The following is a 25,371-nucleotide window of genomic DNA, read 5'->3' on the forward strand; positions in this document are numbered from 1 at the left end:
GCCAGCAGTTAAGGAAATACATTCTCTGACTACTGTGGCAAGCTTTCCTTGCCCCTGGTTTAAAGGGTTTTAGAGATGCTGTTACTTCAAAATGTTGCTTCCACAATACTAAACCAAAATACAGTTCTTTATCTCCTTGGGTTTTTGTTTTTTGAAGTGCAAAAAGGAAAAATTGAGCAACCTCTTATTTCAGTCAACAGTTTCAGTGCAGAAACCCTCCCAAAAGGGTTCCCTTGTACTTAAAAGAAATCAACAGACATGTTTACAACATGACATTCCATCTGTGTCCCACCATTCTGCAGCCTTCTGCAGCAAGTGGTAGCATACGCCTTCTAGGATAGCCAAATTTTATAAATCAGTTTGTACTGCTAGTGGAGAGCATCACCCGTCCTTCTTACTAAGGCAGATCCTTCAATGTCCTTAAGTGGCATTCTGTTTCTGGATATATTCTTATTGAAATAAATTATATCTTCTTAGAACCTTGGAAGAACAGCATGCCTGAACATGAACTGGTGTGTTACTGATTAAATAACAAACAGCCATTAAAATGATTTTAGTGAACTAAAGTGTCCAACTATGTGAAGGAGATAAAGCTCATGAGGAGCCAGCATAGGCTGGCAGAGAAGTCTTCAGTGGACTTAAAAGGACTGAAAATTATGTAGTAGTTATTGTTACCTTTAAGATCATAAAAATATTGATTAGAAAGAATCCCTAGAGATCATCTCTTCAAACCCCACTAGAAATGGGACTCTTGCAAAGAACAGATGATGTCAACCACGGCTTTGTCAAACCATGAATGCAAAATCCTACAATCTTTCTAGGGACTTTTGTTGTGCTATCACAACACTAGTGAAAACGTTTTTCCCAACATAGAATCATAGAATCATAGAATAGTCAGGGTTGGAAAGGACCTTAAGATCATCCGGTTCCAACCCCCCTGCCATGGGCAGGGACACCTCACACTAAACCGTATCACCCAAGGCCTCATCCAACCTGGCCTTGAACACTGCCAGGGATGGAGCATTCACAACTTCCCTGGGCAACCCATTCCAGTGCCTCACCACCCTCACAGTAAAGAACTTCCTCCTTGTATCCAATCTAAACTTCCCCTGTTTCAGTTTTAACCCGTTACCCCTTGTCCTGTCACTACAGTCCCTAATGAAGAGTCCCTCCCCAGCGTCCCTATAGCCCCCCTTCAGATACTGGAAGGCTGCTATGAGGTCTCCACGCAGCCTTCTCTTCTCCAGGCTGAACAGCCCCAGCTTTCTCAGCCAACATGTCCATCCTGAACCTTGAAATCTGCACATTAATGCCATTCCTCTGTGCTGTACCATCCACCACAGAAGAGTTTGGCTCCACTGCCTTTGGCATTCCCTGTTGAACAGTTGAAGTTGCTTTTAGTCTATGAAGTCTACTCTTCCGGTTAAACACTTGCTCCAGGTCCCTGACCATTCTTTAACCCTCAACTGGAACAGGCTGCCCAGAGAAGCTGTGGCTGCCTCTAGTGGAAGGTGTCCCTGCCCGTGGCAGGGGTTGGAGCTGGATGAGCTTTAAGGTCCCTTCCAACCAAACCATTCTAGGATTCTGTGAGTCTATAAATTACACCCTTCCTGGTTTCTTGATATCCTTCTTGAACTGGCCTCAGTATTTCACATGTAGCCTCACCAGTGTCAAGTGGTGAGGGATAACAACTCTTCAGGCTTCTTGCTGTGATCCTCCTAGCACAGCCACACCTGCAGTTTGTGATATTTACAATGAGAGCACACTGGTGGATTATACTCAGCTTGATGGCCACCATAAACCCCATGTCTTCTTCAGCAAGGATGTTCCCACCCTATAGTATGCACAGGCTTACTCTACACCACATGTGAAATGTCTTGGTTGAATTTCATGAGGTTCACATTGTCCCAGTCCCTAAGACACCTCTGAATTGGATCTCACCTATGTGGCAATTATTCTTCCTCATTTAGTATCACTCGCACATTTATAGAGGGTACAGTATGTTTTTGTATGACTTTCCAAATATGCTGCAGTACATGGTTCTGTCTTGCACAGTATTTACCCTTGTCACTGTTACAGAGGGAATTGTCTTGCAGTCAGAATCCAAGTCATATCTGCCAGGATGAACACAGATGAGTCAAGATTTCAGCCTCTGGGCATAATGTTAAGCCCAAGAAGTGACAGCACTGAGTGACAGTTTTGGAACATTTCAGTAAGATTTTTTAGTATGAAAGGTAGGTATTGCAAAATTAAAACTGGAGCTAAAACCTTCAAGGAATATTTTTCGTTTCTTCATATAATTAATTTAAAATGTAATAAAACCTAAAAAAATTAAAAAAATCTAAGATCTCTGTTTCAGTGTCTTCTAGATTAAATAATTTTATTTTCAATTAAAAGGCATGTTTCAGTTTAGAAACTGACAAAATGAAGAAAATACAGAACTGTCTGCTTAGGTGAAAATCTATTTCTTGTTTTTTTTAAAGGAAAACTATTATCCTCAAGCTGGTGAATCCACTATTGGCAGAGATATAGTCATGACCCAAAACTGAAAGCCTATCAAGGTGCACCTCAAGGTTCCAGGAGATCTCTAAGACTCACATAAATCTTATAGAACCATGGTACCACCTCTACCATCTCTTCTTCCATCACCATTTCTGTGAGTCTGAATATGACTAAATTCAAACTAACAGTGTAATAGCAAATTGGTTCTCCAAATTGCAACAACCTTCCTCAAATTCATAGTAGATTTCTAGTATGATTTTAGTGATCCTGTACAGATTTGTATCTATTTCCCATGCTGTTTACATGAGGATTTCAGGGCAACTAATCCTCAGGAAGGCACGTGGACAAGAAACTTCAAGAAAGGGAAATCCAGGTGCAAAAGAGAAAGCAGTTACTGACTTGTAGGCATGAGAACTGAGCCCTGTGCCAGTGCCCCAGGCTTCACAGATACCCAGTTCCAGATACAGCCTGTAATTGGTGTGACACATAGCTGCCAGTTTTGAAACTAGGTAAATCTCATCCTCCTAGATGGCATTATAGCAGCCTTGCTTTCTGTACGGAAGGACTGGTCTAATTCAGAGTGAAGTTTGGCTGGCAAATAGGGAATAAAACAAGACAGATACAATCCTGAAAAATAACCACTATAATTACTTTAATGGAGCAATTCCTCCCCCCCCAGAAAAAGTATTCAGTGGTTACTAAAAGGGAGCAATTCCAATGAACGCATTCAGTGGTTGTATTCAGTTGAACTGTTAGGATTCGTCTGCATATGGAAGTTTATCAAAATAGCTAGTCAAGAATAATTACCATGCTAGGCTTTCTATTTCTGCTTTAGAGTGTCTTTTTCCTATTTAATATAACCTATGCTGGAACTACGCTTGAAGAGCTGTTGTGGAACGATTCTGAGAATAGATAAATCCTTATAATTAAGAAGGACCCACAAAATGTAATACAGAAGGATGAGGCAATTAACATCCATCCCTGGAAAGATCTCAGGTTTGTATTTTCCTCTGTCAGAATAGTCAAAAATAACTAAATTATGCACAGTCAATTGTTAGTTCATAGAAAAACTGAGAAGTGGCCTCTCACGTACCTCAGTTCTCTCAAAATCTTAAAACCTATAAGCTTTGATTTCACTATATTTATAAGAATTCATTAACACTTGATAATTACCTCAAGATGACACAGATTTCATTTTATCTGCAACTCCTTTCATTCATTTGGCTACTAAAGTTCATTTCTTGGCATGTTTTAGTTCAAATACCTTAGAAGATTACTATGGTTTGTACTGAGAGCATATCTGCATGGCATTTACAGGCCATTCTCACACAGCTAAGGCAGTGCTATATCAGTAGAAAACAGAACAGTTAACATAGAACCCATTCTTCAATGTCTCCTGGAGACAGAATAACAATGATCCTTGCTGGCTTATATGCAGGTGTGAGTCTTAGCATAGATGGACCTCTGTTTACATACAGAGACTTTTTGGGGATTCACAGACCTCACAAGTCAAACTGGACACAGAAAAATACAGTTAAGGCAGATTAAGAAAAAGATGTGTGAAGAACATAGAAGAGAAGTATAGGTCCTGTGTGCGTATTTCTAGTATTGGATTAGTGAAGGAATAAGAATATTGGCTGTAGGAGAGAGAACGCAGGAAAAGCAAGTGCAGGACTCCTTAGAGAATGATGCTTAAGAGCCAAAGAATACTTAAAACTGGCAAAGTAACTGAGGTGATCAGTTTTAGAACATTTTAGTCTTCTTTTTGTCTTGTAGTGATGCTCAAGTCTTAGCAAATTAACACTGAGAAGTGACATAATTTCCCAGTTGAGACAAAGTTTTACTTATCAAGAAGAGATCCCATTATATCTGGTATAGCAGTAGAAGTCTAAAGAAAAGAAAGTGAACCTAGAGAATTCAGGGAATCAACAAAATAATTCAGTACCTCTTTGGACACAAGTCTGTATCACTCCTATGGTTCTTCTGTTGGTGCTGGAGAACACCAAGGGGGATTTCACCCTCTGTCTTATCCTTGGGAACTTCAGGGGTTGCTCTGGCTGGAGACTGGATGCATGAGAAACAACATGGAGAAGGAAAGAGCAAAGTGAGCCAAAACACTGAGAAAGGTCCTGCAGATCGGTGAATTTAAAAGGCACCCAGATGCTATTTCAGGAAAGAATGAGAAACTGCAGAATTCTGGAAACATTTTTAGTTCTCTGTCACTGTTGTTATTTTTATTAACACTTTTTATGGTTTGGGAAGTTTTACAAACCAAAGAAAGGGGCGAAGTAAATGTAATTTATGTAGCACACTACATCAGGGCAGTAACACATACGATTGTTAGTAAATCACATATTGTCAATATAGATCACATACCGTTATACACAGAGTTGAGTTTGTTGCTTTGGAGGAAACGAAATGATCTAGATTTACAAGGTAAACAACATGAAGTCTGGATGTATGTGTCACTTCTTATGGGTAATCACTGGACTGTACAGAGCTGCAGGAGTCTGAGTGTATGAAATCTATTTTGGAAAGAGCAGTGGCGCTAAAAGAAGCCAAGCAAGGGCTGCCACTTTCTTCTAACAGTCCACTAAAGCTCTTAAATAAGAAGCAACCCATTTCCTTGTTATTCTACATATGTTTTCCTCTTTCCCCCAGGAAAAACAAGTCCTGATGAACAGCCAGAGTGAGAAATTAAGTTCACTAGGAGCTATGGTACTAATTTCCAGTAGCAAGGACTCTGCTAAATAGCCCTAACCCCAAAACGATGCCCTATCTGCAAACTCAATTTAAGAGCCTGCAGCTTGGTTAGCTTCAAAACACATTGCATTACTTAACTGCTACATCTTTAACTCTTTATAAATAAGCCTTGGGTGCTGTTTCTTGTTTTTTTCGTAGCTAGTGCAATGAAAGTATGCAGTAACAATTCCAACAATGCAAAAGTATTCTCAGCTAGTATAAATCAGTGTTATTTCACAAAAGGCAATGTACTGGAGCTAGTTTATGGCTGCTGGAGATGTGGATCAAAACTGCATTAGCATGAAACCTGCTGCATATAGTTCTTTGGCATTATTTGTGAAGTACTTAATCCCAAAAAACATCTTTTCTGGTTATTAATCACAAGATGCTTGTTATCCTGACCTGCTGATAGAGCAGTTGAGGAAAGTTTGCAATCCTAATTGTCTCATTTTTTCATACTATTTATTGTTTGATTTTGCTTTACAGTAATGAAGTGGAATGGAACAAACCCTACCTTAATATTATATGAACACAGAAACCGACCTTGGAAATCCTACGGCACACTGAAGTTCTAAACAACCACTTTTTGTATATTTACAGATGCGTGACTATAGATGTTTGACTATCATCACCGGTTTTAACCACTATGACAACCATCGGCAGATACACAAGTTCCAATTTTCCCTTTTTAAAATATCTAGGTCATCTTGGGAATGGTACCAGAAAGTTCTTCTCATTCGTGGAGCAACTCCTGTTTATAAAATGCCAGATCACCGCAAGCTATAATGAAGATTATGGAATCTGTTTGGAAAATGATTGAAAGAAATAATTTTGTAGACCACGTAGTCAGCTTAATTCCACTAGACAGGTGCTGAGGAAAACACAGCCCTCACATTTCAGTGCCATCACAAGAAATCATGTTTTTGTAGGACTGCCTACTGCTAATAGTCACTGACAGGCAGATATGTTGTCAAACGCTGAAAAGGGACGTTCGTTCTCTGGCTGCTAAGTGAAGACATTGCCTTATTAAGTGCCAATGCCTTTCATCTTTCTCCCACAATACTGGAGTAGTTGGATTATGTGAAAATTTCTTCCTTCTAAACGGGCTGTTCCTTTCATATAAGTGGCTGAGGGTTCTAGCAGAATAATGAATTAAAACTGAAGGTACTAAGGTGCGACAAGGTCCTACAAACAGACACTCAGCTAACTTAAAATTACTATTTTACTAAATAGTAATTAAATACTAAAATGAGCAGAATCTATTGTCTTAGATCCTTTTTTCTCTTTACTACTACTTTTTTTCTCCCTGGCATGTCTTAATTTCAAAGCTGATATAAGATCGTATATTAAGGTTATAATATAATTCGCACATTTTTTTCTATTATATAATAATAGAGAGTTTTTTAATAACTATTATTGGAATAAAAATTTATTGTAATAAAAACTTGTCATTTTTTTCCAGAGGTTTTAGTAAAGAAATAATTTCCCAGCTCATTCTTTTTGCCTGAAATTTTATAAAGAATTTTGGCAATGGGTGCCAGAGTGAACCATAATTTCACTTAGAGTCCAAACAGTATAGCTTGTACAAAACTGCAGCAGAATTTTTACTCATTGAATGACATGCCATAATGTCACTGAGCCACCTCTATCGGTAAAGCACTGTCTCAGCTTTGCCAAGAGGGAACAGAAGCAGAATAATCGATTATTTGTTTAAAGACAATGGTGCATGTCAATGGTGAAATAAGGAAGGAATTAAATATTCACCCCATGGCCAATTCACTACATTTGTAGCCTCCAAACAGATTTTGCAAGTCCAATGACAAACCCAACATTTTCTACCTGACAAACACACTGCAAGTATGATAGTCCAGGAAGCAGCAGAGAAATGGGAAAATCTTCTTACTCTAACAAATTATACTGAAGAATGCTAAGAAGCCAAAAGAAAGCTGGGTTATGTCCACTTTAGAATCACAAGTTTCTTGGGTTCGACTAAACTGATAATTGGACACCGTAATGTGGAACGTAAAAAGCATATTGGCATGGTAACTGTGATATTGTCTAAGATTGGAGGCTTAGTGAAACCTTGCACGTTTTCTTCTTGCTTTTTTCTGTTTTAATAAACTTTTGTCTAAGTGGTATAAACCAAACTGCATTGCTGGTCCCCATCTTCAAAACTATTTCAGTCCATTACTTTAGGTCGATTGGTTTGGAAAGCAAAACATTTTTGGGCAATTAGTTTATTCTTCTTTCTGCAGTGTATTTGTATTTGGTTCTTGAAATCTTTTATGCTGTCCTAGTTTCACCTGAGATAGAGTTACATATTTTCCTGGCAGTTGCTCTAGTGTTGTGGTTTGGGTTTAGTATGAGGATATGTTGATAATACACTGATGTTTCTAGTGACAATGTGAGAATAACAAAGCCCACATTTGTAATGAATGCATCAGCTCACAGCTGCTTCCCCGTGACAGCTGAGCCCCCGTTTCTGTGCACAGTGAAACCTGTGAATGCACTATGGTTTTGATTTGGAGGCTGGTAGGAGAGCCCATGATCTTGCAGGGTATCCTCCTGGGTTTACACCCCATTACAGGTGACTCCTTTTGAAAAAATATGCTATTCTTAACTCACGATCAGCCTGTGACTTGTTCTTACTCCATCGCCTCTCAGTAGTTGCCATTCTGTAGTTACACAGTTCGGTTCTAGTCACTGAGTAGTACACAGGACTCTCCTTGTTGAACTCTGTCCTAGCTGATTCAGACCATTTATCTAGATGACCACAATTTTAAAGGCTAATCCTGTTCTCTAATATAGTCGTAGTCTCTGCAATTCCACATTCCTCTGCAATGCCTGTAAATTCAATTACAAACACCTTCTATTCCATCATTTAAATCATTAATTTGAATCTGACCCCTACACACAACTATTCAATACAATTTGACCCTGACCGAGGGAATAAAACCTAGCCAGGAAAAGTCCATTAGCCTCTTTTGTATCCATCCTATAGCAAACATGCAGACTTTTTCTGTAGTTAGGAAAATGTCACAGAAATTACTGACAAACTCTTGAGTCAAAATTCATGACATCTCTTGGGTCTGGTCTGTTCATAATGTCCATTACCTTTCCAAAGAGATACGTTGTTTTGGCTGACAGAGATTGCTCTTGGAAAATTCACATGGCCTGTGATAAACATAGGTACCTGCCAGGTGTCTCACAAGGAGTATGTGATAATTTAGTCTGCACTGTTATAGAAATCCAAGTGTATCATGTATTCTTGGAATTTATTTTCTTAGAATCTACCATACTTTTATCCTCTTGCTATATTTTTAAAGACAGAAACTACATCTGCATTTCTTCTCTTCTGAAACACTCCTATTCTCCAAAGCCTTTCAAAGGTAATTATCTTAATTACTTGCTTCTGATGCAGAAAGATTGCTGAAACACTGCCCTTTTTGGTGCCATGGACTGATAGCTTTTGTTCTTTACTGACTACATTAGCATTTTCCTTGGTCACATTTTTTTCTACTAAAGCACATCTGAAGTGATTTCTTCATCTTTCCTCATAGCTGTGCCTTACTTTACAACTCAACCTGTATCATATTTACCTGTTTGTTATTCTTCAAGGTATTTACTCTTAGGAACATGCACTTCAACTCAAGGCCAGGCTGGACAGGGCTTGGAGCAAGCTGCTCTAGTGGAAGGTGTCCCTGCCCGTGGTAGGGGTTGGAACTGGATGAGCTTTAAGGTCCCTTCCAACCCAAACTATTCCAGCATTCTCTGACTTTTCTTTGCCTGTTTCTTTTCATCTATTACAGTCCAACAAGGAATTTATGAACCTACTCACATTTCTTTAGCCAGGAGCCTAAAAATATTCATGGAGGAAATAAATTAATCATCTAGTCCAGTACTTTCCTTTTGAACACTGCCTGTTGCTGGTTCCTTACAGCCACTTACCACTTTGTTCTCTTGAACCCAAATTAATACATAACTTCACAAGTAATACTGTATCAACTAATATAGAAAAAAAACCCAACAGTTCAATTTACTAGAATTTTTCCCTTTTTTTATTAATATCATTATCAAAGAAAATATGATATGATTGTAAGAATACACGTTTTGTAGACATACATTATATTTTTTCTTTTTTTCCCATTTTAATTCTATATTTAAGCTGTTCTCTTCTACAAATCTGTTTCTAAAGCTTTGTCTCCCATCTAATTCAAAGCAAATGACTGGTTCAGACCTTATCACTTCTCCCTCAAATTCTTTAATAATATATATATATATAACATGTTTTTAGTTCCCTGCTCCAGTCTGCATTCCTGAACAGAAGTGTAATAAAATATTTCTTGGTTTTAATGCAAAGTCCTGCTCCAGGCATCTGTTTTCAGAATATTAGGATGGAAATTATCTAGAACTCCCACTTCTCTGCAAATAAGCAGAAATTTCTTGGGCTTGAGGGTAGTCAAAGTAACACAATTTTGTTCATATATTTTCAATTGCCCTTAAGTCAACATCCCATAATGCTTTCTTTCTCTCTTCTCTTTCTTTCCTTTGGATCTCTCATTTGATCATTGTCTTCACAGAGTCACCAACCTTGCTGAACACTAAGACAAGTTAAGGCAAGTACATCCCTTCCTTGCCACTCCACAGCTCCACTCCTTTCTTCTGCTTCCTATTTGCTTCTGAAAGTATTCCAATACATTTCCATTCTCCAGGTCTATCCCAGCTTGATATTGGGTAATTCACATTTTAGCCCTAAACTGTTTGGCTCATAACTCATCTGTATATGGACCAAATGCACAGACTAAACACAAGCTCACACAGTAGCAAAACCTATTCTGCTAGTTAACAATAATATTCTCTTATTCTTTCATAGCCTCCAGTCTTAACTATAGATGTATTAAGAATAAATAAGAATGTGTCATATACATTATCCATTTGGTGAATGCTTGCATGGGGGACTAACCAGAGAAAGGACTATTCTGAAGGAAACACATTTACTGCAAGGTTAATTTATTTAACAAATATATATGACAAATGTATTTGTTTCAAACTGCTATGTTGGCAGGAAGACTTTAGGACAGCTAAGCCAGAAAAAGTCACTAAGCCATCATCGTAAAATTTCACTGACACAAACAAGGGTTAAGAGTTTCACTGGATTAAGAATATCCTGATAACGTTCACACAACATAAATTTCACTGCTTCAAGAAAGCATTTTTTGTTGGCTTTTTCCCCAAAAAAAAATCTTAATTGTGTTAATTTATTTTAGGCATGTAAAACACGCGTATGAGTAATTGCGTTTGCAACATCTAGTATTCAGTTTAAATTACTGCCCTTTTCAAGAACAGAGTTTTCCATTTTCCACATGCCAAGAGTTAAAACTATAGGACATTCACAGAGCACTGGGGGGATCTACCACAGAATATTTTTGTCCCATTTACTAGTTTTTAGTAAGAATTATTAGCTCTGAGAACAAGAGCAGAGTTACTGCAAAAGTGTATGCCTTTATTCCCTGGTCCTTTCCATGCTGCCTGTTACAGAAGTTTCTTATAGTAACTGTCATCCAGACTTGGCATTAGAGTCAAAGGGGAGCCAAAATGAGGTCAAAACTGTGACCTCAGTACCATGGTCTGATAGAAGTAATAAGAAAAATGCCATCTGCTGATCACTTCATCCCCTCTCCAGTGCACGGTTTCTAATTACCTGCAGTGCTTGTTGACTTCACCTTGTTTTTACATGCAGCTAACATGCTCGACATTTGAATGTACTTTCCTGGAAACATAATCTATTTAGTACTGCCCTTCGTGACACCAGGCTGGATCAGCATCTCAAAGAATATGACAAATGGGAAGCAGTGACTCACTACACTGCCCAGAAATACAGTGTAGAATCAGAGCATCTGAGAAAGATAAACTATGCTAACTGCTTCTTTTTGCCAGTTAAAATATGTGTCAAAGATTCCAGGTTCCTATATTGCAGTTTGAACCTTGGCACAGAGCTAAGTGGTGCTTCTCTATTTCTCGGTATATCGATGACATGAATTGAGCTCACTGCTGCTTTGCTTTTGGGGCTCTGTTCCACAGGGTATTCACAATTGTCTCAGAACTCACAAAACTTTCATTAAAATTTTGGCTCTTTGATATGGAAAAAAAAATAAAAGAAAAAAAAATAAAATAAAAAAGAACTTTTAAGAAACTCCAAGGCTGGGGTTTTTTCACACTCTTGCCATCTGCTTGTGCCATTTATTTCACAGCATTTATTATTTGCTTAGCAATGGCAGTATTTTAGATGCTATTGTGTGTTGTGCTATTGCTTACTGATTTGCTGGGCAATAAAGTCAAAATGCCTCACATCATGGAATCCAACAGTTCTTACTAAGTTAATGCTCCACTTTTAAAACTTGAGAAACTGAAAGAAAATGTCAGAACCATCTAGCCTGCTATTTTGGTGCTAATGTCAAAAAAAGATGGCAGAAAAATGGGCCAATAACTTATTTTTAAGGTGCTGACGTTTCAAATTTCAAAAACAAAAGAATCCTTCAGATTTGTGATTTCTTAGACCGTTGTGATAAGAAACTTGTGACAAGGGTCTTGCTCAATGAAGCAAAACTTTACACAATTGCACCTATTGAACTTGTCCTACAGCAGAAGGTGGAATAACCACACTAAGTGCCAGCCTAGAGTCTGTAGAACAATCCAAGACAGAACTTCCAGTTCTTCACTTTGGGGGCAGCTCAGCTCTATGAGCCTGTCAGCCAGGATCTGAGGCTGTTATTATTATATTGGGTTATTATTACAGCTAATTATATTAGCAAACCTGTAAACATTGATCATATCACAGACTCAGGAATAATCAAACTGATACCAACTTGAGAGAACAAAATTCAGCAACTGGTCCAGAAGAACCAGCTAAACTTCCCACTGTGAAATTTCTGCAATAAAACTGAAAGGCAGAATCATAGAATCATGGAATAGTTACGGTTGGACAGGACCTTAAGATCATCCAGTTCCAACCCCCCTGTCATGGGCAGGGACACCTCACACTAAGGCTTCGTTCAACATGGCCTTGAACACTGCCAGGGGTGGAGCATTCACAACCTCCCTGGGCAACCCATTCCAGTGCCTCACCACCCTAACAGGAAAGAATTTCCTCCTTATATTACTTTTGCTTTCTCTGGAAGTTCTGTTGTTGTTGCCCTCCCTCCCTCTCTGTTTTTCTTGACTGGGTGTTCAGATAATTGGGCCGTTGGTAAATGTCTGCTCTAAAAAAAATAATTTAAAAGGTACTAACGATTTCTGTCAGCTACATGTGTATTATAAGGAAATAGCTCCTGCATCTACAGTCTGGGCCTGCTCTGAGTCTCTTCTCTGCCCAACCTGTAGCTGTGCCTGGGATTGCTCCGACCCAGGTGTAGGACCTTGCACTTGTCATGGTTAAACTTCATGAGGTTGGCATCAGCCCACCTCACAAGTGTGTCAAGGTCCCTCTGGATGGCATTCCTTCCCTCCAGCCTATCAACCGAACCACACAGCTCGGTGTCATCGGCAAACTTGCTGAGGGCACACTCAATCCCACTGTCCATGGCAGCGACGAATACTTTGCAATGTGTATATATTTTGAAAGTGTATTCAAGTCTGTGCACTCATCCTGTCCTTTCTAAAGTACAGTTGTTCCCACATCTACAGCACTCACTTGTACTAAAGCCATGTCCACAAATCTACATATAGGAAGAACTGGGTAATGACCCAGTTCTGCTATTGACTGAAACTTTAAAGCTGGTGGATTCTGATTATTTGTGAGGTTCTTTTTGATGTTGTTGGCTTATTTGCGAGGGTTTGTTTGATGTTATTGGGTTGGTTTGAACATGTTATAAGTAAATTTTGCTGGGTGGCACAATCTGCCCTAGAAATATCAATAATGTAATAGCTGCAGTGAAAAAAAACACGTTATTTTTCCAGTACTTATAAAGTTGACACAAATCACCTTTATGTTCTATAGCTAAATATAAATTATAGCTAAAAACATACTTTTATTTACAGGGGGATATAAAAGAACAGAGTAAGAACTCTCTTCCAGTAAAAAATTACTCCCTGCAGTACATTTTCTCTTGATTTGGCCAGTCCTTAGCTAGGTATCTCCAGTGCTATGGTTCTCCCTTAGAGATTCATGGGTTACATCAGTGAGAAACTTCTAATGATAGTCAGCCAGATTCTCCTTTTCTCCAGATTACCTGATGAGACCTTGATCTATATCATTGCTCAGAGCAAAAACTGCAGTGCCTCGTGTTGGCTGGCACTCCCTTATTCACTGCACTGACAGTCATACTTTCAGCTTGCAAGGAAATGACTTTCCCCTCTGAAGTACAGTGTTAGGAAGTCATTTACTGAAGCAAAAATGGAAAAAACATGGCCAGGATGCTGTTTTGAGTGTGTTTCTCTGATTGGATATATTGCTTGGAGAATATCTGGGGGGGAGATATCTAACACTTAATAGGGTTATTACATTTAAGCACTGCCTCAGCCTAATGGGACCCTTTTTGCTTGGTACTGTGGACTTGCACAGCAAGAAACTGTCCTCACTGCAGTTGATGTTATATACCATTTCCAGTGAAACTTGGGAATTCCTGCTACAGGCTAATACTGTCCTGTAAAAAGCACTGTAGGGACAATGATGAGAAAAGGTTCCAGGTAACATTCGAAACAGTCAAAAAGTGGGAATAGGAACAGAATAAAAGCATTAAAATTATTTATCCAACATCATGCAACAAGACAAATGACCTTTTCTGAATAAGGTGCAGGTTTTCTGATTCTCACTCTTGTTCAGTGACAACAAGATGCTGCTTTTCCCAAAACCACCATTTCTACAATGACCCTTTGCTTGTTTTCCGGTTTAATTTTATAACCATGAATTACAGGGACTTTGTATCGCCTTTCTCCATACCTATACACTGCAAAACGTGATTTGTAGATGGGTGTGAAAATAATATCCCAATGTCCTAATATCTAACTATCACTATCCAGTTATGACATGGAAACTATAACAGAGTTTTAAATTCCCCTGTGAGATGTGAGACCTGGAAATCTTACAGCAGCAGATGAGGACAATGGCATCCTTAGTCTGTGAAGAAAGATAGCAACATAGAGTTTGCTTATGTCAGTCCCCTGAATACTCTATATATGACCTCAAATACAGGTCAGAGGGGTTAACTTTCTTAAATCACCTCCCTCATTTGCACAGAAAGTATTTATACTGATAAATAATTAACACATAAGAACCTCTTGCCGATTTTATTATAAGATTCATGATTAAATTATATTTCATGTCTTGGGAAACAGCAAACTGTTAACCAAGGTCAGGCCACATTTCAGCCAGTCCTGGAGGAAATCTGTCATTTATCTGACAACTAAAATCTATGCTAAACTGAAAAAGCCAAGCACTCAAATGCCAGCTAGTGAGAGAAAGCAAAATTACCTCCGAGTCAGACCTCAGCCAACTCAGAGAACCCAGACAAAACCGTAGGTGCTGGCAAGCACAAACTTTGTGATCCCTGTGCTTTCCTTATATGTAGACAGCAGGTACATGATCCTCAAGGGGTCTTGCAGCATCCTCACTGAGATCCTGCCAGATGACACTTTCTGAGTGACTCGAGTTCTTATTCAAAGGAATCATTAGTCTGTGTTCCATAATTAATGCTTGGGTTCTCAACTGTCCTTTGAGCTGTGAGTCGAATCTGATGGAATTTACACATGTAAGTACCACCTGCCCACCCCAGCTTCACTGCTTGGAAAACACCTACCCTCCCTTCTTTGTGTCTACTGATCCTGCCTGAATTGTAGCTAAGCCATGAAGATGCTTTGAAGCTGCTCAATGGTAAGCACGTAACTAGGCTAGCGAGGATCTAGAAGTCATGCATGTCATCACATAAACAGTACTTCAGTGTACTTCCTAAGGCACCTTTGGGGCAGTTCCCCTCTGGAAGTCAATATTTTCACATTGGCAGCAGTTACCTTCAGAAAACCCCATCAAAACAACCTCAAAGATAAGGCTGCTGAAACTGAGATCTCTTTGCTCCGATGGCAATGAGCAGGTCTGGCCAGGCTGTTGGAAAGAAGTCAGATGATTACCCAGCACAGCCCATTCTAGACTTGCATTTTATTTGAAACTAAGAGTTAGAAAACCTGGGTTTAGTCTCTTAAATGACCAGTGAGACTGTGACCTCAGCACACAGCTCCGTGTTACTTCCAACATAGACCTATGGTGCTGCTAATGCAATTCAGAGCATGCAGAAGGAGACTGAAAACAGAGCCAAGTGCCACTGGGGCTCTCAGAGCACTAATGGAGAAGGAACAGCAAATTCAATGAGGACAGAGATAATCAGGCTGTTCTGATGGAAACTTGTGGCTACCTTATCGACACCAGCCTGACTGCTGAAGGCTCAAACAGCTGATTATCTGTAGCTCAAAGCTGCTGCAGTTATGGGTCTGAAGAACTGTGGTTATTCAAGAGGGGGGGGAGAAGTTACCACCAGAAGAGTTTCCAGTTAATAGAGCTACTCAAGATAACATCGTTGAAGGGAGGTGTCTCCACATAATCCCAATTTGACTGTACATCCCACAGAAGTATTCCTGCTTATGCTAACGTTATCTCTACAATTATACTAATTACTGGCTTTATTATGCTAAACAATCACTTTATTTAGGTAATTCTGAAGTAATTCTAGACTAATTAGCTCAGACTTAATCATACATAAGGGAAAGATAAACTGGGAACACACTGACAAACAAGCATGATTTAAACCATAGAGCTTCTTTTCAGAAATATGCTAATAATATAGGTTGACTTCTAATACCACTGATGCTTTCACATTTGGAAAGCAATTTCTTCTGACTTTCTGTGTGTAACTTTCGGAGAGGAGGAGTAATAAGTTCAAGGAATCTTTAAAACTGAGAAATTACAAATTTTTAATATTAATTTAATATTATTAAGGGTTACCACACTTGGTTCAAACCTAAAAAGAGGATCTAGCTTTGAATCTGAACTTCAAACTGTCCTGTCAAGAAGTTTTTCAGCTCCAGTTTTTCCCTCTACTCTGAACATTAGAGTCTGGTAGATGTCAGCTTTTTCTAAGCACCACCTATTACAAAATCCACCTCTGAGCTGTTTCCAATAATTGCAAAGAAGTGGAAAATTTTTCTCAGGGAAATAATTCCAATGCATTTTGAAACCAGTTAAATCTCAATGCATTTGAGTTCGTCTGCCCACCTGCTTCCTTCCTCCCTCCCCTCCAGATGCTTTAAGGTCAATGTTTAATTCTGCAAGGAAGGTAAGATTTCAAATAAAGAAATGAGAAATAAAATATCTCTAATGAACACAGGTGCTTTTCAGGGCTTTTCCAAGTGTTCCTTTACCAAAAGAAAAACTAATTGCTCCACGGTCCACCTACCTTGAGCCTTTACCTTAGGAAACCTCAGTTATTAAGCAGTTCAGTTGTCAGAAGGTTTTAATCCCTAATCAGTCGGTGCAATCACATCATGCAGACTGCCAGACAAAAGCTTGACTTTAATTCACTACATCTTATCTTGATGTGTGTCTGCAGCACCAGATCCAACGTGCAGGGAAGGAAACAGTGCTCTATCTGGGACACCTCCTTGCATTTCGGCTTTGTTGTTATGTTTCATGGGCTAACTGTGCTTTTGTGTCCTGCTCTCCCAGCTGAGTTGTTCACACTTGCTCTAATTAGTAGTCAGACTTGTTATTAAATTGAGATTTGATGTCATAGGTATATCAAATACCAGGTTGGAAGGTGCCTCAAGGATCATCTGGTCCAACCTTTCTTGGCAAAGCATGACCTGGACTTGATGGCCCAGAGCCCCATCCAGCTGAAACTTTAAAGTGTCCATATGATTTTAATTTTCCTGAAAGCCTAAACAAAGGCAACATGTTAATACTATTTTTCCATTTGAAAAGCTCTCTAACCTTCTATTTCTGCTTTCCTTATATTTTCTTTATTGGCCATTACCTGTCTATAAGCACTATCGTGCTCAACCCCCCTCACACACACTTTATAGGATGAACTATTTCTGTATTCAGTTGTGGGTGTTCTGGTTTGCCCACTCTTCTAAAGTTCATAAAAAAACATTTTTAACCCAAGAAAACGTGCTTTAATCAGACTGGAACATGAATCAGTGTTTCTTCCCCAGGTCTTTTAAGTTCTTCCAACTCAATTGGCTCACATCAATTAATTTGCTCTCTCCTGACCCTACAGCTTGCTTTTGAAGTTAATTCCTTAAACATTATTTCACATGCAGATATAGCACATCTGAGTCCACAAACAAATCTGAAGGCATGCATGCAGTTGCAGCCAATGAAACGTGCACAACTGTATGCCAGGTTTTCTTAGTTCAGACATTCTTAGGGGTGGGTTATGGATAAGCATTATTAGAGCGTTGTCTGGTGGAACCATTCAGTGAGATGAAGAATGCAGATTTTTTGTAAAAACTGTTTCTAGCTTATATAAATTAAAAAATAAAAATAAAAATTAGAGCTGAATATGCAAAGAGCCCAAGATGAACCTCAGAGTATGAACTGTCTGCACCAGACTTCTGAAAGTTGCTGCTCCTCCAAAACCAGATGCATTCATGATGCGGCTGTGATGCTACTAAAGTGTATTTTTCCTCTTGCTTTGAATTGTTTTAATGTAACCTACATCCTAATTCAGATACAATTTATTTTAAAACGTACTCACCGTGATGATGAACACAATAAATGTCAAAAGACTTTAAACTACAAAATCACTGTTTCTAATTTTAACATTCTTCATTAGTAGTGTCTCCCCTCTATCTCTAAATCAACCTCAGTTCTATATGCAGTGATCATGTTATCAACATTATATATATACATATATATACATATACACCCAGCCTACTGCATCTACTCAGAATTCACTGAGTCAGTCAGCAAAACTATTCATTTTGCTTGAATTATTCCTACAGGAAGGTGTTTACTTCTTTGTAACCAAAGCGTGACTTTGGGGCAACCCATGATTTACTACACTGTCAGAAAAACAGGCAATAATACTGTATGAAAAATACCTGCAAAATAGCTGAAAACTATTACACCAAATACCATCATTCAATCCTTTAGTTTTGGGAGAAAATAGCTAAACAGAGTGCTAAAAAGCCAAAGATTTCACTGGGATTTTGTGTCTATTTTAAATTCATTGTAAGCAACAGTGAAACTTCCACAGATTTTACTCCAGACACGAGTAGACAAGGATGTCTAATTGCATATACAGGTGATGATCTGCAGAAATGAAAGGAACAAATCATGTACCTCATCTCCCCGGAGACACAGAGAAAATAAAGTCCTTTTCCTGCTGGACTTCAGTGTTACTGAACTGCTGGCCTGTCCTACTGGGTATTCTGGCAGCTTTTCATTACAGATGAAACTCTTTCCTATAGCAAGCAACAGTGTTTGCTGAAACTCTCATTATTTCTGCTTATTGAACTTATGTCACCACAAAGGAAATGCGTTTAATCTTTAATTTGTAATTAATTTAGTACTTTCAGATTAACAAGAGACCCATACACCCTGTAGCTGGCTGTCTATAATTTTTCCTTATGCTTTCTCACACCTTGTGTAACAGCTTAGCCTGAGCTTCTGTTTGTGAAGGTATCTCACTGTTTCCCTTATAGGCATCCTTGGCATTTGCTCTTAGTGCTCTGTGGTGTGTTCTGAATAGCAACTTTCAGGATAGCTACCTGTGGCCTCACTGAGCTGTGAAATGAATCAGACACAGGTAACAGCTTTCCTGTCATCCTGGCATGAATCAAAATTCCCTCAGTCCCCAAATGCTGAGAGCCACAATTTATTATTCAGGATTCAGGGGAAAGATGCCAGTGAACACACGGCTTTCCCTTAGGAACCATGGCACAAAACTGAAGAGCCTCAAATATTAAACTTCCCATTTCAGATGCTACTATTGGGAAAGAGAGGAAAGGATGCTGATGGTCAAACTGGGAAGTGGAAAAACTCGCTTCCAAGTCGCTGCTTATTACAACAGCTCCTGACAAATGGCAGTTCTGGTTCTGTGTGGTATTGGAATGCGTGGGAGCCATATGTTGCAGTGAGGATTCCTTCAGCCTAATGGGCTGGGATTCACAAGTGCATGAATAAGTGAACAAACTGGCAGCGTTACAGTGAGTAGGCTCAAAACTACCTTCATGTGAATAGCGAAGCCTTATGAGCTACCGCCTCATGCTTAGCTCTCTGCTTTAATAGTAACCTTTAAAGGTTACTAGTAATCTTGCAAATGTGCAAAAGCAAATTTGAAGGATTCCCCAAACCTTCCTCCACAATTGCCTGTGGATGTATTATTGTCTTTTAGCTCACTTCTCCCCCACCCCCTTCTTTTAAAACCATTAGAACATTTTCTTTGAATCACTAAGAAGAGAATAAAAATATTTCGGTGAGAAAAGAGAGCAAGGTGAGAAAAAGAGGTGGGCTGCGTGATACGATTTGGACCCATGAAAAATAACTCACTGTTCATGAAACTGAATGCTCATAAAGGAATGAGACAAAAAGAAGAGGAGGAAAAATAGACAAAGATGTTAGTATAGTAACTGGAATCTGTTGAAAATCACTGCTTTAAAGTAAACCAATTTACGATGCCTCCAAACTAGGACTATGTGGTAGTGTAACTTTTAAAAAGGATTTTCTCCCCCCCTACAAGAACAGTCATTAGATGATCACAACCCAGCAAGAAAATTACCACCAGCAGAATTCAGAGAAACATAAACTTACTATGAGCTAACAGAATTCAGATTGCTACTGGTGAGAGTATAAATTCAATGCAGGGAATATAATGATTACTGCTTCGCCTTTCAAAAAGTCCATGTTAACCCCTTCTGTTGCCTCAAACTCTGTGTATTGAATGCTTGCTGCTGTTCTTTAATAATCTTAAACAGAAATTGCTATGGTTTATTTTGGTGGTCAGAGGAAAAGGGAATGCACAAGAAAACTGATATAAGCAGTAGCTTGGTGGTTAGCACATGCTCCTGGAAAACCAGCATGGGTTTAACTCCATCACCTGCCAAGGAAGGTCAGGCATTGCTTTGACAAGTTCTTTAACCATAATGCTGGTTTACATAAGGCAAGTATCAAATGGTCTCTCTTGTCCTCCTCCTCCTTATCCCATCAGCTGGGTTTTCAAAATAAAGATGTCTATTACAAAAGATTCAATTGCATCAGTATGTCAGGATTGCTTGGAACCAGGCTAGACCTATTCAGGCATCAGCACCTTGTAGACCCCAGCATGACCCAGAGCAGCATGACCAGTGAACCAATGGCTTTGTTAAATTGTTAATCTGTAAGGAAACCAGGCACACCACTAAGCAGAGAGCTGACAAACTGCAGTTTCAGCTTCCTAAAATAGGATTCCCATTGATTTTAGTCACCTGTGAGGCTCTCAGTCTAGTCTCGCCGTCTAGTTTCTCTTACCATTTATGAGAGATGGACACCCTCAGAGGGCAGTACAGCCCACTAGCATACACAGTCTTTTCTAGGATAGCAAGAAGTTTCTTATCTACTGGATACTGATAGATTGAAGTAGACCAAATTCCTCCCTTCATGGGTTAAGTTCGTTCATGTAAGCTGACTCCCACCCAAAGAGACATCCTACATCTGGTTTTAGATACCTCCATTCCATTTCAGATGTCATCCAGAGACCTGCTGCTGCTCTCCCCCCCAGCCTTTCCTGAACACATAGACATACTCTTTCCACAGGAGCTGGCAGGGACATAAACCAGTCTCCAAGGTGTATATTTCCACAGAACAATGATTCTTGTTATGAAAAGGCATCAGAACACAGGCCGGTGGACACAAAAGTTTCTGCGTATTTGACGTTTCTGCTTTGAAGTGGATTTGTAACTTGTAACTCCTTTGAGCCCAAAATCATGGTGATGAAGTCCAGGGGTAAATGGAATCTCATTTGGTAGAATTATCCTCTATCAGTAAACCCAGGTTTGTTCTCTTTTGCAGCAAAGTTAATAAAAAGTACACTGATACCTGGGATTATTCCCCCAGTCAGGACTAAGGCAATAAAGAGACTTTCACAGCTGAGCTGCCCCAGCAGATGATAATTACAGCCTTGACTCTCCTTTCTCCCAAGAGAAAATAAAACACAAGTGAGGAATGACACAGTTGTGGAAAATGCAACCTGCAGAATGCCATCAACTAAAAAGTGCATCACGCTTGTGCTAAACACTGAATAATCACACTTCTGCTCTGTCAAATCCTGCAACGATCGCAGATACTCAGTTATGCTTGCAGGTTACACTTACGCACCTCTGGAGACTAAATTCAGGCATTAATTGGTTTAAACCTTTGAAACCTTCTCCTTTAGGAACTTTGACCTGATCCTTTTCTTGCAAACTGTTCATTGCTTAACCAGGAGCAAATGTTTTCTTTTCAGTAGAGAGGGACTTCACGGACATCCACCAAAAACACGATGCTCCCCACTTTTCTCTATTATGATATGGATTCTGCAGAGGAAAGAGCTGCTGCAGAATCACCCAGTCAGGAATAATGAATATTGAATCTTGTGAATCAACAGAAACTATCCAGAAAAAAAATCTGTCTGCAAATAACTCTGAAAATGATCAAGTGGTGTGGATATTTTTTTCCTTAAAAAGAGTCTTGGCAGCAGGCTTGCAGCCTTTAAATACTGTGCTGAGATATGACCTTGTTAGCTCAACGCTTTTCTGTAAACTCTAAATTAGTGGTGCCACCAGAGACATCAGGCATCTTTTGTAACATGTTTTTGTCTTGTGGATTTTAAATGTGACCGCTTGCCATTTAAAAATGATGTTAAAAGAGACAAAGCAGACATTCATAGAATCATAGAATCAACCAGGTTGGAAAAGACCTTTAAGATCATCAAGTCCAACCATTCCCCAGCACTGCCAAGGCCACCACTAAACCATGTCACTAAGAGCATCGTCTACATGATTTTTGAACACTTCCAGGGACAGTGACTCCAGCACTGCCCTGGGCAGCCTGTTCCTAAGCCTGAGCACCCTCTTGGTGGAGAAACTGCCTCTAATCTCCAGTCTAAACCTCACCTGGTGCAGCTTGAGGCCATTACCTGTTGTCCTATCGCTTGTTACTTGGGACAAGAGACCAGCGCCCACCTCACTTCAACCTCCTTTCAGGCAGTTTTAGAGATAAGGTCCCCCCTGAGCCTTCTCTTCTCCAGACTGAACTACTACTAAAGATACTGGAATTACCAACACAAAAGCCCATGTGCATTGCAGCCACACTTCACATTGCACTGTCAGGATCCTTCAGTCTGTGCAGACAGGAGGATAAAGATTGTTAGTTATAAGAAAGGCATTTAATAAAATAGAGTAACAATTTGAAAAGAAGCTATTTCCTTGTTATTGATGACGTAAGGAAATCTAGTAAGGGATGGATTCATTGAAAACAATTAATTGAAAATAGCTCGTTGAAAATAGCTAATGAGCTACCTAACACTCCAAGCAAAACAAAGTTTAATTAAAATCAATTACTTCACTCTCTTATGAAAAAAAGTATAGCTCAGCCCCACTTGAAACAAATACCCCTGACATCTGCAATGGGAAAGTGGTCTCAATTGCTCTGGAAAGAATTTTATAGCAGATACACAAGGCTATGTTGCTTTGATCAGAGACATAAGGGGAAAAAAGTCTACTTCTCTCTATCCTCCTTGCATGCTTTTTCATCACCTCATTTTCTAAATTTAAACAACAAAGAGTGGGCAAATCCATTCTGGTGGATTAGCTTTAATTTTTTTAGTAACCAAGTCATTAATGGACTCTAACCCAGTCTTCCTCATGTCCCCATGGATGGGCTCTTCCCCTTGCTGCAGTCTGAGACACACTTAACCACTCTGGTAATGGCAAATTTGTTGTGTCTACAGAGAGCCCAGTGCACATACCCATAGGCCAAGCTGCTAGGAAGCACTTTGTGCTTTCCTCACTGAAGAAGTCATTCTGTTTTCCACTGGCTTTGACAGATCTGTGTTCAGCCCTTGCAAAACAAGTTTAAAACCTTGAAACTTCGGCTCTTTGTACTGAGGCCCACAACTGTACAAGTTGCTCCAACTTTTCAAAGCCTACAATACTGTACAACATCTCCTTCCACCGATTCAATGCCATCCATCTTTCAGATATTCATGGTTAAAGTGTCTGTTTCCTTCCATGACACTTAAATAGCCTGTGGTACATGAGAGATGAAGAGGCTGCGACTCAGCTGTGTTTATACATGGATAAGGATGCTTAAGATCACCTTTTTTTTTCCTTATGTTGGTGAACCAGCAGTGTTACTAAGCCTTCATCCTGCATTCAGCCCACACACATACAGGCAAGTATGAAGATTGCTTTAGGCTTCTAAGTAGGGCAGCAAGGCCACAGCGAGGGGAAATGATCTGTACTCAGTAAAACACCAGCTGATGGCTCATGCCATGGTACAGGAAGGGAATGAGAAATAAAACATTGGCATTTTTGTGGTCGTAGTCTCATCTCTGTCAGCTCCTGGGGCAATGCAGCTCCAAGGACATGCTCCTTATCCACAGCACAGTTGTGCCAGAGTGACTGCTTATAATTTGCGTTGAACTTTCAAGCTCAGTGACATTCAAGAACTTCAGTGATCACAGACGTATTTCTTTTTCACTTGATCCATGAGAATCTGAGACAAAGTGGTAAGTGAGAGCATCCCTCCCTCCATGCAGCAGATTTCAGGTGAAGTTATATCTGCCAGGCTCTGACACAAGAAAGCACACAAAGTACAGAGATGCAAGCAAAAATGCAGCTTTGACATTTCTGCCTCCCAACTAGAATGACTTAAAGTTTCCTTCCAAAGCAGCCAGGCAAAAAGGCATGGAAGCAGTAATTACAGATGCAGCCCATGAAAGCCAGGTGGGGATAAGCTAGGTGGTTTGTCTCACTTGAGGCAGGAGAAACAAGGAGAAATTGAATCTGTTTCCACCAAGAGAAACATAAGGAATTGGCTGCACAGGAGCATTAACGGTGCAAGCAAAAAGAATGCGCTGGGGCAGATTTGATTGTTTGACCACTTGGGATTACCTTGTACAAACTGAAATCTCCCCCAAAAGCAGCAGTCTGGATAATGCCCAAAGGAGCACTGGGAGATACCCTGCTCCAGAGAGAGCACCAGGTTGCTCCTGGCACTCCCCAGCACACCAGGAGAGAGATGTTTCTATTATCACTTATTTCTATCCCCAGCTCACACAACAGTAAAGTTACAGACCTGTCCTCTAGAGCTTCAAACAGACAAAAAGGAAAAAGGAACACTGTATATATATGGCATAAGAGTATAGGAGGTTGCTCATCTCTGCTCCTATAGCTATAGGATGTAAAAGTACTGTCCAGTAATTAAAAATAGAACCAACCATAAAACAGTCCTATATCTAGAGCCCATCCACCAGAAAAGGTTATCAGGAAGCATCCTTGGGATCAAAACCCTGTCTGTTCTTGCTGGTTTTGGTTTAAGAAGCTTCTTGGACCACTTTAATCTCAGAATGACTGCTGCTGTTCATTATTTGGCCAGGACTATGCCCACAAAAGCAAGTAATTTGTGAACTGTTAGACTCAAATCTCTCTGAACCTGAAAGCCCGAAGTTAGGTATCAAGAACTTGGGTAAAAATGGTAAAAGCTATTCTGAATGGCAACTCTTGGTGTTGAATGTACACATCCAGTTAGGTATTTGCTCTCAATTTGCTTACAAGTCTCTTTCTCAGGGGCAGGAGAAGATTGCAATGCATATGGAGCAACTCAGGAATTACAGTGACAAAGCTTTGCTCTCTGACATCCAATGTCATTTCATGCCAATTTGTAGCAGCAACTACCGTAATCAGTGTCCCCGTAGAAATGAGGGGTACTTATCTTCACAACATGCATGGGTTTGACCTGTAGCAATTACAACAGGGGAAATTCATTAATACTGTATGAAACATTTTCACCTTGAAGCCAAAGCATATTTTCCCAACAATTTTCTAAGGAAACTATCCTGCCTTTGAGTCTTGCTGCTTTCATCTCACACTAACATATTCATGGATTGCATATTTGCAAGA

General features: G+C 39.6%; 1 long non-coding RNA gene across 1 annotated transcript in view; it reads right to left on the bottom strand.

Moving 5' to 3' along the window:
* Positions 1 to 25,371, bottom strand: part of LOC130603517 (uncharacterized) — a 66,296-nt gene that overhangs the window by 36,204 nt on the left and 4,721 nt on the right. Inside the window, exon 2 of the long non-coding RNA XR_008973199.1 lies at positions 18,575 to 18,691. This is a non-coding gene — a long non-coding RNA (uncharacterized LOC130603517). The remainder of the gene's footprint in view (positions 1 to 18,574; positions 18,692 to 25,371) is intronic.

The sequence above is a fragment of the Pezoporus wallicus genome, unplaced genomic scaffold (assembly GCF_028554395.1).
Source record: "Pezoporus wallicus isolate ANWC-B61680 ecotype Strahan unplaced genomic scaffold, APGP_CSIRO_Pwel_v1 contig_8188, whole genome shotgun sequence".
NCBI classification, from domain to species: Eukaryota; Metazoa; Chordata; class Aves; order Psittaciformes; family Psittacidae; genus Pezoporus; species Pezoporus wallicus.